The following is a 6,000-nucleotide window of genomic DNA, read 5'->3' as shown; positions in this document are numbered from 1 at the left end:
CAGTGGTGCACCAGGAGCAGATCTCTACAGCAAGACACGATATTCCCAGCGGTGAGAGAAGGCAGCTGCAGGCCATTCCCTCTGCCCGGCTGAGCACAGACCATCTCAGAGTCTGGACTAAGCGCTTAGCTTTGCAAATTCCAACCGTATAAAACGGGAACCGGAATAACTAAGAAACTGCATTATACTACAGCATTTCAGCACTTTAATTACCAAAAGAAAAAAAAAAAAAAAAGATACTTTTTTCCCCCCAATTACTGTTCTGAACACAAACACGAGCTGATTCAGTAACAAGAAGTGCTGTAAACGTTGGTTAGTTTTCAAAACAGAATTTCCATGGATCAGCACTATTTAAAATACGTACCATGACACAGCACTGAAGAAGTTTCCTTTACTCACTGACGTAACACTAAAACCATATCTAAAAATTTAAACCAGTTATTACACTTCACACCACAACAAAGTAGCTCAGGGTGTTAAAATGAGACAAAGACACGGAGGTAACCCAATTGATTCAATTCACGCCCAATCACTAGGGGTTCACATTCTTTTATTCTATTGAGCAAGAGTAGAAAACAACCAAAATTGTTATCCTTGAATTTTAAAGTTATCTGTTTCTCTGCTTCACACAGACATTTTAGAGCTGCCAGTGCCTAGGAGATATTAAAAGGACTCTCCACGGGTGGAATCATCAGGCATTAAGACAAACATTCATAACCCTAACTAGTCCATCAATTTAATGAATAAATATTCTCTCAACTGCTTCAGTCCTACATTTTGAACTTGATCGACAATTACATACTCCACAAAATTAGAAAGGACACAGACACTTCAATACTTCGATATGACTATAAAGAAGAAAAACATCCCTTTCCTCGTTCCAAGACGAAATGAGGCCACTGCATGACTTGCCTCCATGTGTTTTTTACAATTTCTCTTAAATTCAAAATAAGTTTGTTGACTACAAGTTTTAAAAGATACAGAAGTCTGCTTCCCAACTGATGCAAAAACACAGTGCTTCTGGCAGTTACCAGCATCCCATTGCTTATTTTCACTGAGTCACTAAAGTTCTACTGTTTTAATATATCGCATATATATAGCATTAACACTTCAAGCCATAGAAAAGATCTCAAAATTTTCATAAAAAAATATAATTTCACCAAATGTCAATATCGAAGTTGGGATAAAAGTGAAAAAGGAAACAAAAAACTGCTTTCAGAAGTTAGCTAGTTTATCAAGCAACTTTAACAATAAAAGTGAAAAGAACAACGTCTCATTTAGTCTGGGTATGTTGGCAATCACTTAAAAATAGTCATACTTCCTGTAAAATTATTTCTTTGAAGTACATAAATAAACCTCCACACCTGTGTAGGAAGCAATATGAACAAATACACAAAGCAAACTTGAGAAAAGTTCTTAGTGTTCCTAAGGGGAGAAAGTTGAGGAAAACAGGTCAGAACGAATCACCATAACTTTTCTCCCCTCACTCCAAAATACCTGTTAAAAGCTTAGTGCAATTCATTCGGGCTGGAGTGCCTCCCCAAGCCTGTATTCATTGTATCCAGGATAGGCAACAGCTGGAGAAGCCTGCTCAGTTTTTGTCTGAAAGAAATCTTTTCTTGCATATATCTGTTCAATCACATCTGCACAGAATGTTCGGAAACAAAGGAAAAGTTACGCAATCCAGTCTGACCCGCAATCCGAGAGTTCAAAGATAAACAGCACTTTTCAGCATAAATCAGTCAACCATACAATGCACTTGATTATTTTTTTTCTCCGTTAATCAAGTGCTTGAACTTTTCTGTTGCTGTGCTGGGAAGAATGGGTATAATTTTCTCACAACTATTGCAGAAAGTACATGTATTTTGATGGAAATGTGCAATATTGCACTGCCTGTGGGAGTTCTCCAGTACGTATCTTGAATAGGATTCATCAGTGTCCATTGTTCTCTACATTTCAGCTATACTTCATTCCAGTCAATAAAGATCTAGTCAATAAGATATAATTTATCTTGCCTGGAAGTGTACATCTAAAACCAGTCAGATGAATCCTGCCCTAAAATATCAGAACGCTCTTTGAATATAGAAGAGATGTCATGTCACCTACTCTACTATAGATGCCTAAATTAGATTAAGCCCATGTTCTCTGGCTTCCAGATTTGGAGTATGTTCCTTCCTTCTGCAACAATAATAATAATAATAAAAAAAACCTCTGAAAATTATTTATATGGCAATTAAAGTTCTTTAACACTTCCATTCATAAACCAGTCTTCATAAACTCTGTTCTTATGCTTCTCACACGCTTGCCTTCCAGCCAATCATTTCTTTGGAATGGGAAATAGTTACAAAACTTGGACCATAAACGTGAAATAGTTTTGAACACAGTGATCTTGAACCTCTTCTGTGCTTCCAGTATGAAGCTCAAATGTAGAGATTTGGGGATGCAAAGAACAGAATAGCCTCTATAACCTGCTAATAACTATAAGATGTATCTGCCACAACAGAGCTGGACTATAATGGGATACTTGTACTCCTCACACAGCATCTCCGACTATAAGCAAAATACCAATTTCCCTAGAGTTTCACAGGTTCCTAGGGTTCGCAGGGCCAGAAAAATTTGCTGGGTTATTACCGAACCTTAAACTCCCCCAAATATGTCCAAATCACTAAATGTGATCCATTCTTTAATGTGTATTTTTCAGAAACACATCTACTTTAAAAAAAAATATTTTTAGCACCTAATATTTATTCCCCCTCTGAAGGGATTTATGCATCTCATATCAAGTAGTACTTAAGATTGCTGTCAATGAAATAAACAGGGGTTTTTGCAAAGTTTCCTCAAACAATATTTATGTGACATTTTTCTACACCTTCTCCTGCTCTTCTGCACTCTTTTAAACTACCAGCATCAATCACCAAGAACTCTTCCAGTATCGATTCCACAGATTAAAGAACAAGTCTTTTAGCCCTTCTACTAAATGCTGACTTTTAGTCTTTCCTGCACTATTTCACAGCCAGAGACTGAACTAATCTCTGTCAAACTGGGAGCCCACGAGGAGTTCCTTTGTCTGCTCTGACTCCTTAAGTCCTCTCTAGAGGACTCTCTAGAGTCGGTGCTTTCCCCAGTCAAGGATCCAGGATCTTTCTGAAAACATGCCCTGCACTTCTTGTTTCCAGATGCATCATTTTGCCTGTGGTTCGACCGAGTCGTACTTCGCCCGCATAAATCCTTATTACCAACCAGTCCGGATTATTCCCAGGACTATTCTGTTCTGCGACTCTAAAAAACAAGTTATCAACTGCAAGTTTCACGGACACTGATTTTGAAACTTTAAGTCAGGCTTCTATGTAAAATATAAAGTATCCGTTTCCTAACGCAGGGGTGTTTCAACAGAAACAACACAATTCAGTAATGATCCCAGTTATTTCTTTTTGCAGTGTGACCATTAACAGTTTTTCAATCCAGTTGATGGATTTGTCTTTGTATTTAGATTTTTATTGCTAATGTGGGACGCTAAACTTCTATACAGAATTTCACCAGGGACTTCATCAAGTGTCTTATCAAAGTCTGGCTGTTTACTATACTCATCCTTATCAGCTAAACTTAAAATACTTTAGAGGGTATACACAACATTTAAAATAAAGAATTAAAGATGAGGTACACAGGAAGTGTCAGTCAACATACTTTAATGGAAAAATATGCCCTATCAAGCAAAAAATTATTATTCCTTTTTATTATTATTATTATTACTATAAGCATTCAACTGTTATCCTGTACAACTTTTGGCTTTTGGTCTTTTGGTGAGATATGTGCTCACCTCTGACAGTGCGCAGACACATTAAAAACTTTGAAGGTACTTCATCCTTGGTAGGGGAAAACAGATACCGTATTCCGAGTTAATTTGAAGACTGATAGAGTTGAAATTGCTTTAAGTTTTGGAGTTTTGGCAGTCAATCTGCAGAGAAGTGTGTGGATTTCAGAGATGAGGTAGAAACACAAAAAGAAACAAAAAACTAAAACCTTTAGATCTGCAATAAGGTAGACTCAAAGCGACAATGTGATTTTTTTTAGAATAGGATTCATAAGGGTCTTAGGAAGGGCTTATTACAAAGAACCAGCCAGCACAGAGGTGGATATTGCCAGGACCCACCAGTGCTCAACGCACACACCTCGCTGCAGCCCAGGGCAAGCGCTAGACGCAGGTACACGGTAACCTCTCCACCCTGTCAAAGAGCAACCCAGCTCTGCAAAGGCCTAGGGGTAAAAACTCAGTAATAAAAAAGGACAGGAGAAAAAAAAAAAAAATCCACTCTTGGAACATTTCAACTACCATACCTAATACTACACACAACTAAAATGGTCACAATTAACTACTCGTTAAGTATCTATACATTAAACAAAAGTATATGTACCAAGCAGATTTTGGACATAGGTACAATACAATGTAACCTGAATATAATCACAGTGTGCCATAGTTTTAAGAAGTAAATAATACCAGAGGAGATGGAGATGTAGTTCGTTACTCTGGATTAACGACAGCACACATGTCTTTGTGGATCACTGCTGTTAGACTGGAGGTATCTTGCAGTCTTCTATGAGGGCAGATTTCATACATCAGAAATAATATTTTTATAACAGATTTTCAAAACAAGTTTAGTTCCGCTCATGAAGAACCTCTAAGCCAAACTCCAGAAAAGAAACGCAGAAGAAAATAAGCAAAGAAGTAAACTGAGCAAAATTGTCAAGTGGTGACAGTGAACGACATCATTTAAGATTTATTTAACATCTTAACTAGTAATTATGTTGTAACAGAGGAATCAGTTTAATAAATAAGCTTAGGTGAGCATGAAATACTTCCAAAATAAAAGATCTGTGGAAGACTTGCCTTCTGTGTTCCTGACAAAAACAACATAAAATTTCCTATGAGATAAGGAAGAAATGTATATGAAATGTCACAGAGCAAGGTGTGCATCAGTACCGGAAAAAATCTAAGAAATGTTTTGCACCCTCCTACCAACCCCACTCTCCAAAAGAAAGAGAAAACCACCACCCTATTTTTCCTAGAGTAACAAAATAAATTAGAGACTTATAGAGATTATTAGGTTTTGCAATTAAAATTTTAGCCTTAAACATACAGTTTATGGGAGTAATGCCTGTGCTTGATATTAACAAATTCCATTGAAAGACCGTATTTTATTGGTTATTACTAATTTAATCTAGCTATTCTATAACCAAACACGTTCCTTGGGGTGATTCTTGATGTAATGATTTTGAGTTTGTTTTGCCTGGATTCTTTTTATGGAGCAGTGAATAATAAGAAGTTAGTTCAAGCAAAAAACAAAAAACCCCACAACACCCACAATTTAAAAAATTAAGAATTGACAATGAATTCCCTAAGAAGGACTATCATGATATTCTTTCAAGCTAGAACAGTCAGAAGTTTATCAAGTAGACACTGGCTGGCACCAGAGACGTACCTCTTGACCTCCTCAAAACAAGAAAAGAACACTTACAATTACAATAAAGGTTTAAGAATCACAAGTCATGCAATTCCCAGCAGAGGCAGTAATTGGAGAGCCCTGATCAAAGATTTCATTAAACCAATTACACTCTGCCTTGTGTGTGAGACTAATCACGCAGGTGTGATCCTGCCAGCTCGAGAAGCATCACTACAACAGCCAAGCACGGACCTTGCAAGCAATTAATCTTCTCACGGCGAGGCTGACCTGAAGGAGCTGCCCCGTGCTCCTGATGCTGTCTCCATCAGGGCACATGGTGGCAGGGAATGGAAATAAATTTGTAGATTAGAATCAGGAAAGAAAAACTTAGAAAAGAGGTAGATCTGAGGATTGGAAGGAGGAGAAAGACCGTGAGGGACACTAACATTGGTAGTACAGGACTGAAACAAGCTGCATAAAATGACCTTGCGAAAAGACAAAGTGTCATATCCCGTCAGAGCACATGTTCCGAAACTCCCGGTACCACAGTCTACCAATTCAT

Source organism: Numenius arquata, chromosome 7 (assembly GCF_964106895.1).
Source record: "Numenius arquata chromosome 7, bNumArq3.hap1.1, whole genome shotgun sequence".
NCBI lineage: Eukaryota > Metazoa > Chordata > Aves > Charadriiformes > Scolopacidae > Numenius > Numenius arquata.
Note: the sequence above shows the minus strand (reverse complement) of the source record.